This window comes from Uranotaenia lowii, chromosome 2 (assembly GCF_029784155.1).
Source record: "Uranotaenia lowii strain MFRU-FL chromosome 2, ASM2978415v1, whole genome shotgun sequence".
In the NCBI taxonomy this organism is placed as follows: domain Eukaryota; kingdom Metazoa; phylum Arthropoda; class Insecta; order Diptera; family Culicidae; genus Uranotaenia; species Uranotaenia lowii.
In genome coordinates, this window is record NC_073692.1 from 64,318,722 (window position 1) to 64,332,350 (window position 13,629).

The window sequence follows — 13,629 nt, forward strand, 5'->3', positions numbered from 1 at the left end:
TTCCAACCTTTTTCCAGTTTTCTGAACATTTTATATATTTGCTCTTCATATGAAAAAAAATGCGATGTTTTTTCATTTTTATGTTGTGAAATTCATCTGGCTTCCAAAGCTAGAGGGAAACAAGTGCATAAATGTTACTTTCAAGAAAACACAATCTGCCTACCTGCTGCGCGATTTTTCAAATATTTTTCGAAGTGTTGTGGGTTTTCGTTCAATGAAAACGGTGTGGAAATACATAAAATCTTTTTTAACTTATCTATTTGAATTTAAAAAATTGCACCAAATGGCTGCAAAATATCTACTGCCACATGAATCGACATATTCTCAATGAGTTTTGTATGACTATATTTCTAAATAGAACAACAAGTTGGTGGTTCCAGAATTCTCGATTTTTTCCAATTCCCGGGAATTCCCGCCCGGGAAATCCTGGGATAGACACTCTAGTCTGTCTGTCTGTCTGTCTGTCTGTCTGTCTGTCTGTCTGTCTGTCTGTCTGTCTGTCTGTCTGTCTGTCTGTCTGTCTGTCTGTCTGTCTGTCTGTCTGTCTGTCTGTCTGTCTGTCTGTCTGTCTGTCTGTCTGTCTGTCTGTCTGTCTGTCTGTCTGTCTGTCTGTCTGTCTGTCTGTCTGTCTGTCTGTCTGTCTGTCTGTCTGTCTGTCTGTCTGTCTGTCTGTCTGTCTGTCTGTCTGTCTGTCTGTCTGTCTGTCTGTCTGTCTGTCTGTCTGTCTGTCTGTCTGTCTGTCTGTCTGTCTGTCTGTCTGTCTGTCTGTCTGTCTGTCTGTCTGTCTGTCTGTCTGTCTGTCTGTCTGTCTGTCTGTCTGTCTGTCTGTCTGTCTGTCTGTCTGTCTGTCTGTCTGTCTGTCTGTCTGTCTGTCTGTCTGTCTGTCTGTCTGTCTGTCTGTCTGTCTGTCTGTCTGTCTGTCTGTCTGTCTGTCTGTCTGTCTGTCTGTCTGTCTGTCTGTCTGTCTGTCTGTCTGTCTGTCTGTCTGTCTGTCTGTCTGTCTGTCTGTCTGTCTGTCTGTCTGTCTGTCTGTCTGTCTGTCTGTCTGTCTGTCTGTCTGTCTGTCTGTCTGTCTGTCTGTCTGTCTGTCTGTCTGTCTGTCTGTCTGTCTGTCTGTCTGTCTGTCTGTCTGTCTGTCTGTCTGTCTGTCTGTCTGTCTGTCTGTCTGTCTGTCTGTCTGTCTGTCTGTCTGTCTGTCTGTCTGTCTGTCTGTCTGTCTGTCTGTCTGTCTGTCTGTCTGTCTGTCTGTCTGTCTGTCTGTCTGTCTGTCTGTCTGTCTGTCTGTCTGTCTGTCTGTCTGTCTGTCTGTCTGTCTGTCTGTCTGTCTGTCTGTCTGTCTGTCTGTCTGTCTGTCTGTCTGTCTGTCTGTCTGTCTGTCTGTCTGTCTGTCTGTCTGTCTGTCTGTCTGTCTGTCTGTCTGTCTGTCTGTCTGTCTGTCTGTCTGTCTGTCTGTCTGTCTGTCTGTCTGTCTGTCTGTCTGTCTGTCTGTCTGTCTGTCTGTCTGTCTGTCTGTCTGTCTGTCTGTCTGTCTGTCTGTCTGTCTGTCTGTCTGTCTGTCTGTCTGTCTGTCTGTCTGTCTGTCTGTCTGTCTGTCTGTCTGTCTGTCTGTCTGTCTGTCTGTCTGTCTGTCTGTCTGTCTGTCTGTCTGTCTGTCTGTCTGTCTGTCTGTCTGTCTGTCTGTCTGTCTGTCTGTCTGTCTGTCTGTCTGTCTGGCTGTCTGGCTGTCTGGCTGTCTGTCTGTCTGTCTGTCTGTCTGTCTGTCTGTCTGTCTGTCTGTCTGTCTGTCTGTCTGTCTGTCTGTCTGTCTGTCTGTCTGTCTGTCTGTCTGTCTGTCGTCTGTCTGTCGTCTGTCTGTCGTCTGTCTGTCGTCTGTCTGTCGTCTGTCTGTCGTCTGTCTGTCTGTCTGTCTGTCTGTCTGTCTGTCTGTCTGTCTGTCTGTCTGTCTGTCTGTCTGTCTGTCTGTCTGTCTGTCTGTCTGTCTGTCTGTCTGTCTGTCTGTCTGTCTGTCTGTCTGTCTGTCTGTCTGTCTGTCTGTCTGTCTGTCTGTCTGTCTGTCTGTCTGTCTGTCTGTCTGTCTGTCTGTCTGTCTGTCTGTCTGTCTGTCTGTCTGTCTGTCTGTCTGTCTGTCTGTCTGTCTGTCTGTCTGTCTGTCTGTCTGTCTGTATGTCTGTCTGTCTGTCTGTCTGTCTGTCTGTCTGTCTGTCTGTCTGTCTGTCTGTCTGTCTGTCTGTCTGTCTGTCTGTCTGTCTGTCTGTCTGTCTGTCTGTCTGTCTGTCTGTCTGTCTGTCTGTCTGTCTGTCTGTCTGTCTGTCTGTCTGTCTGTCTGTCTGTCTGTCTGTCTGTCTGTCTGTCTGTCTGTCTGTCTGTCTGTCTGTCTGTCTGTCTGTCTGTCTGTCTGTCTGTCTGTCTGTCTGTCTGTCTGTCTGTCTGTCTGTCTGTCTGTCTGTCTGTCTGTCTGTCTGTCTGTCTGTCTGTCTGTCTGTCTGTCTGTCTGTCTGTCTGTCTGTCTGTCTGTCTGTCTGTCTGTCTGTCTGTCTGTCTGTCTGTCTGTCTGTCTGTCTGTCTGTCTGTCTGTCTGTCTGTCTGTCTGTCTGTCTGTCTGTCTGTCTGTCTGTCTGTCTGTCTGTCTGTCTGTCTGTCTGTCTGTCTGTCTGTCTGTCTGTCTGTCTGTCTGTCTGTCTGTCTGTCTGTCTGTCTGTCTGTCTGTCTGTCTGTCTGTCTGTCTGTCTGTCTGTCTGTCTGTCTGTCTGTCTGTCTGTCTGTCTGTCTGTCTGTCTGTCTGTCTGTCTGTCTGTCTGTCTGTCTGTCTGTCTGTCTGTCTGTCTGTCTGTCTGTCTGTCTGTCTGTCTGTCTGTCTGTCTGTCTGTCTGTCTGTCTGTCTGTCTGTCTGTCTGTCTGTCTGTCTGTCTGTCTGTCTGTCTGTCTGTCTGTCTGTCTGTCTGTCTGTCTGTCTGTCTGTCTGTCTGTCTGTCTGTCTGTCTGTCTGTCTGTCTGTCTGTCTGTCTGTCTGTCTGTCTGTCTGTCTGTCTGTCTGTCTGTCTGTCTGTCTGTCTGTCTGTCTGTCTGTCTGTCTGTCTGTCTGTCTGTCTGTCTGTCTGTCTGTCTGTCTGTCTGTCTGTCTGTCTGTCTGTCTGTCTGTCTGTCTGTCTGTCTGTCTGTCTGTCTGTCTGAAAATCATAAAGTGAAAAATTAATAATTGAAAACTTAGTTCGTGAACAAAGAATTGTTTGTTAGATGTCGGTCGTATGAACACTCCTAAACGATTCTTTCCTAAACAGGAAACTCTAAAACTAACTTTATGTTTCCGAACCGATAAGCTTCAGGCACCATATGTAAAGTTTCCAAATCGTCGTCAAAACCTCAGAAGAAATTTGCCGAACAGCCCAAGAAAACAATTGGCTCCCCACGTGTTGTTTGGAAATCCAAATTGAGCCAAAGTTCGTCTGGCTGCGTTTTTGGCAATTGACTTACCAACTGTGTTGTGAACGAACATTAATTGACAGCTTCATATGAAAAGTTATTCCGTTGCTCAAAAGAAGAAAGAGAGGGCCATTTTATTTTGATAGCTCGCGCTCAACATGTGCCATAAGTTATGAGGTTTTAAGTTACTGTTTGAAGGAGCTCAGCACAGATGCATGGGACGATTCTGGAATCGAGAAGTAACTTTCAAGTTTATCGTTTTGTCGTAAATTAGCGGTTTATAATTTCATTCTTCACTACCAGCTTGACATTTTTTAAATCAACATTAATTTCAGAACAATCAGGTTTAAATTGGGCAAAATATAGTTTTATAAGAGCTGAAGAAATTGAACTAGTAGCTATACAACCAGACTCAGAATGAGTGTGAAGAATGGAGTAGATCTGAAATCCATTCGAAAAGGCAAGAAATTACACTTGGGGGGATAAAACTTTTCTCCGCACATACGGTTTCCGCTTTTGGGTTTATGTTTCTTTTCGCCGCAGCGCAGCTGATTGTTCGAGGGATTTCCGCTGGAGGAAATGGAACAGCGAAGATGAGTCGATGAAGGGTGGTTGTAAATTATTTCATTATTTCAGCACCTGTTGCATTGTTGGAAATATATTTTCAATTTCAAGTGCCTCGCTGTTTCCAGAGTTTGTATGATGGGTGGGGAAAACTATTACTCTGAGGGACCCGTTTTGTAATGCGATAGCTGTTTGTTGTAGGATAGTTCTTTCAATTTCGAGACGAACCCAGGTGAAAATATTTATACGGTTTGTTGCTCTGTGACTCGTTCCTTGGAGAATGGTCTATGACGGAGAAACGTGAGAAAAAAAACTACATATAATCATCACACTCTTTAGCTGCAAAAGGAAATGGCTTTCCATTGCGGAATGTAACCGGAGTAGTTTACACTTATTTATGAATCTCAAAGGTAGTTTTTTTCATTGTTTTTCAACACCTTCTAGCGACGAAAACGATTTAGTACACTTGTTTGTAGAGCATTTGTCTTCCGAGATGCGGTAAATTTGATATTTATGCGAGAAACGCATTCGCCCACCATTAGATGACTTGTGGACAAGCCATTATTATAGCAGCGTGGCTGAGAGCACGTGGAAATTCTCTCATATACTCAAGTTGAAACAAAGAACATACATTATGGATATATGTATGAAGAAGATTTTTCTTTCTTAATGCGATGAAATTTTTAGAAGTTTTCGAAATTTTTCAATGTTTTATAATTTTTTGTACTTTTTGTAACTTTTGTAATTTGGATCATTTTTGTCATTTTCGTATTTTTTTAATTTTAAGTTATTTTCATCATTTTTAAAATTTTGGTAATTTTTGTCCATTTTGAAATTTTTGAAATTTTTGATATTTTTGTCATTTTTGAAATTTTGTAATTTTTGTAATTTTTGATTATTTTGTCATTTTTATCATTTTTTGTATTTTTTGTATGTTTTGTAGATTTTGTCATTTTTGTTATTTTTGTCATTTTTATATTTTTAATATTTGTAATATTTTTTGTCATTTTTGTCATTTTTGTCATTTTTGTCATTTTGTCATTTTTGTCATTTTTGTCATTTTTGTCATTTTTGTCATTTTTATCATTTTTGTCATTTTTGTCATTTTTGTCATTTTTGTCATTTTTGTCATTTTTGTCATTTTTGTCATTTTTGTCATTTTTGTCATTTTTGTCATTTTTGTCATTTTTGTCATTTTTGTCATTTGTGTCATTTGTGTCAATTTTGTCATTTTTGTCATTTTTGTCATTTTTGTCATTTTTGTCATTTTTGTCATTTTTGTCATTTTTGTCATTTTTGTCATTTTTTGAAATTTTTGTCATTTTTGTCATTTTTGTCATTTTTGTCATTTTTGTCATTTTTGTCATTTTTGTCATTTTTGTCATTTTTGTCATTTTTGTCATTTTTGTCATTTTTGTCATTTTTGTCATTTTTGTCATTTTTGTCATTTTTGTCATTTTTGTCATTTTTGTCATTTTTGTCATTTTTGTCATTTTTGTCATTTTTGTCATTTTTGTCATTTTTGTCATTTTTGTCATTTTTGTCATTTTTGTCATTTTTGTCATTTCTGTCATTTTTGTCATTTTTTGTCATTTTTGTCATTTTTGTCATTTCTGTCATTTCTGTCATTTCTGTCATTTTTGTCATTTTTTGTCATTTTTTGTCATTTTTTGTCATTTTTTGTCATTTTTTGACATTTTTTGTCATTTTTGTCATTTTTGTCATTTTTTATCATTTTTGTCATTTTTGTCATTTTTGTCATTTTTGTCATTTTTGTCATTTTTGTCATTTTTGTCATTTTTGTCATTTTTGTCATTTTTGTCATTTTTGTCATTTTTGTCATTTTTGTCATTTTTGTCATTTTTGTCATTTTTGTCATTTTTGTCATTTTTGTCATTTTTGTCATTTTTGTCATTTTTGTCATTTTTGTCATTTTTGTCATTTTTGTCATTTTTGTCATTTTTGTCATTTTTGTCATTTTTGTCATTTTTGTCATTTTTGTCATTTTTGTCATTTTTGTCATTTTTGTCATTTTTGTCATTTTTGTCATTTTTGTCATTTTTGTCATTTTTGTCATTTTTGTCATTTTTGTCATTTTTGTCATTTTTGTCATTTTTGTCATTTTTGTCATTTTTGTCATTTTTGTCATTTTTGTCATTTTTGTCATTTTTGTCATTTTTGTCATTTTTGTCATTTTTGTCATTTCTGTCATTTTTGTCAGTTTTGTCATTTTTGTCATTTTTGTCATTTTTGTCATTTTTGTCATTTTTGTCATTTTTGTCATTTTTGTCATTTTTGTCATTTTTGTCATTTTTGTCATTTTTGTCATTTTTGTCATTTTTGTCATTTTTGTCATTTTTGTCATTTTTGTCATTTTTGTCATTTTTGTCATTTTGTCATTTTTGTCATTTTTGTCATTTTTGTCATTTTTGTCATTTTTGTCATTTTTTGTCATTTTTGTCATTTTTGTCATTTTTGTCATTTTGTCATTTTGTCATTTTTGTCATTTTTGTCATTTTTGTCATTTTTGTCATTTTTGTCATTTTTGTCATTTTTGTCATTTTTGTCATTTTTGTCATTTTTGTCATTTTTGTCATTTTTGTCATTTTTGTCATTTTTGTCATTTTTTGTCATTTTTGTCATTTTTGTCATTTTTGTCATTTTTGTCATTTTTGTCATTTTTGTCATTTTTGTCATTTTTGTCATTTTTGGTCATTTTTGTCATTTTTGTCATTTTTGTCATTTTTGTCATTTTTGTCATTTTGTCATTTTTGTCATTTTTGTCATTTTTGTCATTTTTGTCATTTTGTCATTTTTGTCATTTTTGTCATTTTTGTCATTTTTGTCATTTTTGTCATTTTTGTCATTTTTGTCATTTTTGTCATTTTTGTCATTTTTGTCATTTTTGTCATTTTTTTTTTTGTCATTTTTGTCATTTTTGTCATTTTTGTCATTTTTGTCATTTTTGTCATTTTTGTCATTTTGTCATTTTTGTCATTTTGTCATTTTTGTCATTTTTGTCATTTTTGTCATTTTTGTCATTTTTGTCATTTTTGTCATTTTTGTCATTTTTGTCATTTTTTCGTGCTTGTGATATAGCTCAGTTGGCAAGTCAGTTGCTTCCGGAGCTGATGTCCGTGAGTTTGAGCCCCAGAGTAAATAAAAAACCAACCATGTGACATTCTGCTGACAAATTTGCTCGTTTTTCAATACAAAATTCAAATCAAAACCCGTACACTCAGATCTCATTATAAAAATCTGCAAAAATTTAGTCGTTAGTTTTGACCAATGGGAAATTTTTTGAACTACAGGGTTTTTGGAATTCGAAAATAAAAAATTTGCAATATGGATGAGCATATTATATTGATCACCTTGGCTAGTTAGTTTACACCATTAGAAACAATACTCAAGTCTTACAGATCAATCAATTGTCTCCATAGACTGATGCTAAAATTCAATTAAAATTTATCTGACACCCTCGAACAGAGATTATTGTCTCAAACAAACAGCTTCCACAAGTCGATTATCTTGAATCGAGCTACCAAATGCCGAACCTGTGTACATTGAAACGGTACTGCACCTCAGACAAGACATCTCAAAAGCCTTAATTTCCTGGCCCCGCATCATTGAGAAGAGGAATCGAATTCTGTTTCGGCCCAAGCTGCTCATCTGTGTCCCAACCAGCCAACATCCGCTTGCCAGGCGATCCAGATTACCTTTCTCGGCCACTTTCCTTCCAACCCACCACCACCCACACGACACCATAACAAACTTTCCGAGACTCGAATTAGCCCCACCGAGAAAAACACAGAACGTCGTCGTTCAGCCGGAAACTTCTCCGAGGCGCGGCGATTACCTACCGAGTCGACCCTCGCGAAAATAAATTTATAAACTGCGTTTCGAGATTATAACCTGCTGCCGAGTTGTTGTCTCTTTGAACCCCCTTCTCCCTTCCCGTGGTAGTGGCCTAACAAGCAAATATGCTATTAAGGCGAATTTGAGTGAGAGAAACGGTATTGTTTATTTAAATAATAACACAATAAAACGACATTAAATGAAACACGGGGCTTCAGGATCGAACAGTGAATGGGAGGAAGAGATACTGCACGGTGGGCCTGCACTGCGCGTTTTTTTCCTGCCAGATAACTAAAGCGTGGATCATCTTAAATCTACACACACTGTTTATTATACCATAGCTTTCCTAGATGTCGCATCTAGAATGTTTTGTTTTGACAGTACTTTGTTTTGGAGTTTTTCGTCTATCAGTGCTGAAAATTTCATTGCGATTCGTATTGTTTCGAAAAAGTTACACGTTAATTTTGGACACCCACGTCAAAAAACCATACCAAGCGTTATAGTGGAACTAAAGATCGGAAACTGCATTTGAAGTTGTTGAGAACGATCAAGGCAAACCTAGGGCAGTCGGACTATGACATTGCCAAGAAATTCAATGCCGATCGGTGCACCGTCAGAAGGATTCGTCTGCGATGGATTCAATCTACAAGCAGGAGTTCCCCAATTCCGCCCTATCGAAAATTATTGAGCAATTGTCAAGCAGAAGATAAAGAAGAATGGTTGGACGACTCGGGATGCAACGGAGATGAAGAGATGGTGGAACAAAATGGCCGCTGAGGTCAGCAAACAGGGTGTCCAAACTATGATGAGTGGTATTCGACGAAAAGTTCGAAATTTCATCAAAGCCAAGATGAATTTTTTTTATTATTTTTCCTTTAAAATGCAATAAAAACCCTACATTTTAAGTATAAAACATTTTTATTTCGTTTACATATCTCCGAGATAGACCCGTTTAATGCGTCCAGATTTGAGATGATCTATGCTTTGTTGGAGAGAATTAGCAACACGACACATCGACAGATCATCGATAAACTTCACATTAAAACGCGAGAGAATCGAGCGGTGAACATCCAAAGGTAATTCCAGTGTCTACGAAGGTCTATGGATAAAGTTACGGGAAACAGTGATATCCTTCTTATTCTACTCGTCGATGCTATTTTTAGCACGACTCGGGTTCTCTTTAAAAATTTACGTTGGATTGGGAGGACCAACATGAGGAGTGATCTGAAGGTTCACTTTATGAATTTATGTTGAATAGGTAGGACCAACAGGAAGAGTGATCTGAAGGTTCAGTATATGTATTTATGATGGATCGGGAGGACCAACAGGAAGAGTGTTCTTAGCGTTCACTTTATGAATTAACGTTGGATCGAGACGACCAACATAAAAAGTGTTCTGAAGTTCACTTTCTGAATTAACGTTGGATCGGGAGGACCAACCGGAAGAGTGTTCTGAAGGTTCATTTATGAACGTTGGATTGAGAGGATCAACATAAAAAGTGATCTGAAGGTTCACTTTATGAATTTACGTTGGATCGGGAGGACCAACAGGAAGAGTGTTTATAGGGCTCACTTTATGAATTTACGTTGGATCAAGAGGACCGACATGAAAAGTGATCTGAAGGTTGATTTATGAATTAACGTTGGATCGAGAAGACAAACAGGATAAGTGATCTGAAGGTTCACTTTATGAATTTACGTTGGATCGGGAGGATCAACAGGAAGAGTGATCTGGAGGTGCTAGGGTTCACTTCATGAATTTACGTTGGATGGAGAGGACCTACATGAAAAGTGGTCTGTAGATTCATTTATGAATTGGATCGGGAGAACCGACAGGAAGAGTGTTCTGAAGGTTCACTTTATGAATTCACGTTGTATCGGGAGGACCAACATTAAGAAAGTTATGAAAGTATACTGGCTCTGGAGCAGCAATATTAACAGTGTAATATGCTGAATCAAAGCAGTCGAAAGATTCCTTTTAATTCAACCACGGTAAATGATGAACTTATCATTTACCGTGGTTGAATTAAAAGGAATCTTTCGATTGCTTTGATTCAGTTGAATCATTCAACCAAGTAGGCTCATACCACAACAGAGTGTAATATGGCTCGAGGTAGCGAGCATAGAAAAGTTTCTGATGATCAACTTTATATCAAGCATGATGTCCTTCAAAAAAGGTTATCTAATGTTTGATCATTTATTTTTTGTTTGATAAGTCTAGTACAAGAGGTTGGTTTGAGAGAAATAACCAGCGAATTGGATCGGTATTTAATAAAAATATGTAGATATGTATGTAGCTGCATTGCATGTTAACACATTTAAGGCAGCGAAAAAATCAAACCCGGAAAACACCGAAATTCGGCATTCTATATCAAAGAAACCACTGGACCAAATTTAACGAAAGCAGCACCTTTGAATTACCGAAAGATTTTTGTTTTATTTTTATAAACATAGCTTTATTTTCATTATTGTATTTTTAACAAATGAGTTATGCTTTTATATACAGCACACCAGTGGCGAGCGAAAGAACAAGATATCTCGCTTTTGACCTGCATATGAAAGTCAGTTTTAGTAACCTTTCTTGTCATTTGGTTCTAAAAGACTCTCTGACATTAGTAGGACAAAAAGGTGGGCTTAAAGTTTCTTTACTGATGGATGGAAATGACTAACTTGAATAGTGTTCCGAACCGTTCACTTTAAGAATCCACTGAGTTGAGATAACAGTGTTCCGTGTATTTGGCGAAAGTGATGATTCGAGACAATAAATTTCGTTCAAAGCAAATGCCTTTTGTCAAAGGTACACAATTAATGATTCAGAGAGTAGACCTCGTTGCAAAATTGATACGATAAAAGGATTCTAAATAAAAAGTTGGCGCGAGATTACTTTTGTCCTATTATTTCAAGGCAGATTGATTTGGAACTGGAGAGAGTGGCAAGAAGCTCGATTTATTTTATTTTTATTTTATTTACATAGTATTCCGTCTTACGACATAACTTGACGAACATAATTCCTAAAATTCACTCGGTCCATGGCAACCGTTCTCCAATTTCTCGGGCACCCCACGTTCGCCAGATCACGCTCCACTTGGTCTAACCACCTTGCTCGTTGCGCCCCCGCTCGTCTTGTTCCTACCGGATTCGTAGCGAACACCTGTTTTGCAGGACAGTCGTCCGGCATTCTCGCAACATGTCCTGCCCAGCGTATCCGGCCAGCCTTAACCACCTTCTGGATACTGGGTTCGCCGTAGAGTCGCGCGAGCTCGTGGTTCATCCTTCGCCTCCACACTCCGTTCTCCTGTACGCCGCCAAAGATGGTTCTTAACACTCGTCGCTCGAATACTCCGAGCGTACGCAGGTCCTCCTCGAGCAATATCCATGTCTCGTGCCCGTAGAGAACAACCGGTCTAATAAGCGTCATATACAGGTTACACTTTGTGCGAGGGCTAAGTCTTCTCGACCGCAGTTGCTTGTGGAGTCCATAGTAGGCACGACTTCCGCTGATAATTCGCCTCCGGATCTCACGGCTGGTGTCATTGTCTGCGGTCACCAGTGAGCCGAGATAGACAAAGTCTTCGACTATCTCCAGCTCGTCGCCGTCGATCGTGACCTTGTTATTACTGGACAAGCGGGTTCGGTCGGTCTCGGATCCGCAGGCCAGCATGTACTTCGTCTTGGACGTATTAGTCATCAACCCAATCCTTCCTGCTTCGCGTTTCAGTTTGCGGTAGATCTCCTCCACCGCCACAGATGATCTGCCGACTATATCAATGTCATCGGCAAAGCAGATAAGTTGACTGGATCTGTTGAAAATCGTGCCCCGCATTTCGCCCACCGCTCGTCGAATAACACCTTCTAGCGCCACGTTGAACATCATGCAGGATAGACCATCACCTTGTCGAAGCCCCCTGCGCGATTCGAATGAACTCGACAATTCACCCGAAATCCGCACACAGCACTGCGTTCCATCCATCGTCGCCTTGATCAGTCTGATCAGCTTCCCGGAAAAGCCGTTCTCGTCCATGATTTTCCATAGCTCGTTACGGTCGATCGTGTCGTATGCGGCTTTGAAGTCGATGAATAGATGGTGCGTAGGGACTTGGTGTTCACGGCATTTTTGGAGGATTTGCCGTAATGTGAATATCTGGTCCGTCGTAGACCGTCCCTCCATAAAGCCGGCCTGATGACTTCCCACGAATCTGTTTGCTTGTGGCGTTAGGCGGCGGAGTAGGATTCGGGACAACACTTTGTAGGCGGCATTGAGGACAGTGATCGCTCGGTAGTTCTCACAGTCCAATTTGTCGCCCTTCTTGTAGATGGGGCATATTACCCCCTCCTTCCACTCCTCCGGTAGCTGTTCAATGTCCCAGATCCGGATTATCAACCGGTGTAGGCAATCGGCCAACCTGTCCGGGCCCATTTTGATGAGTTCCGCTGCGATGCCATCCTTTCCAGCCGACTTGTTTCTATTCAGCTGGCGAATGGCTTCCTTAACAAGAAGCTCGAACATGAACCGAAAATATGCTCCTGTTTTCACATCACTTCACTTTTTTTTGTGTAGAGGGGAGATGTGTAGCCGATAATTGCGAGAAGACAACTATGAATTGTAACCATGGTGATGCTATTAGTATAAACACAGAGAACAGACGCACAAGCTCAAACAAAAAATCTTAAAAAAAGTGTGTAAAATTTCAAATGCTGACATTAAAAAAATACGTTGAAAATTGACTTGAAACAGTGTCATCTATTGCGCAGTTCAAAAGTTACAAATCAAATTTTCAAGTGCCCAGTTTTCGAAAAGGCGTACTCGTATATGAACTTATGCCGCTCTAGAATAGATAATGATTGAACTAATGCCGCTCTAGAATAGATAATATATAAGTGCAATAAGAATTACTTTTGACTGTCAAATTCCTCTTCCTTTATTCTATACGGGTTTTACTTATTGACTTTACTCGGTGAGTGAAACTTTTTTCTAATTTACGTAACGATTCGGATGACTTTTTACTTCATCAGATTACGTAAATTAAAAAATTAAAAAAAGTTATTTCACTCACCGATAAAAGTCAATTAGTAAAAACCGTATAGAAAACACCGGTGATTAACTTTTTTTAATTCCCTTTTTTTGCACTACTGAGGCAGTTGAAATAACTAACAGTTTTACAATAAGTTTTTGCACTTCTTGAAAGGTCGTCAGAGGACGAATCGGCTATATTCAGCTAATTAGGAACATTCTTGATGATCAGTCTCACCCATCAGAACTGATTCTAGACATCTCAAAGCGGGATACTTTTAAGTATCATTTTTGCTTCCCATTGTCCAATATTTTGCAATTCTTGCTTGAAGGAAATAGCGATTAACTTTTAAGATATTTTTCCATTATGCAACTGGAAGAAAGTGTTACGAAACTTTAATAGCAATATTCTTGAAACATGCCAAACAGTTCATACGACCTGCTCAAAACTGACTGAAGTTTAGTTTTTTTTCTCAGTTTCTTTTTGACATTTCTCTTGGGTGTGTTTAGAGACATCTGGTGGCCCAGCCAAAAAACAAAAATTGGTTCAAAACGATTGTTGGAAATTTTACACAAGTTTCGTGGGCTAGCATGTACGTCTGTTCTCTGTGGTATAAATATGACAAGATGAATGGGAGTTATTAAGCAAACACTAGCGACACCATGTCCTCCATAGAAAAGTTTGGATTAGTTAGGGAGCTTTTGGAAAGCTTTTGAAAACGGCCATACATTTGTCCTAACTCCGAAACGTCAAAAAATTTACCTGGCAAGGCGGATTCT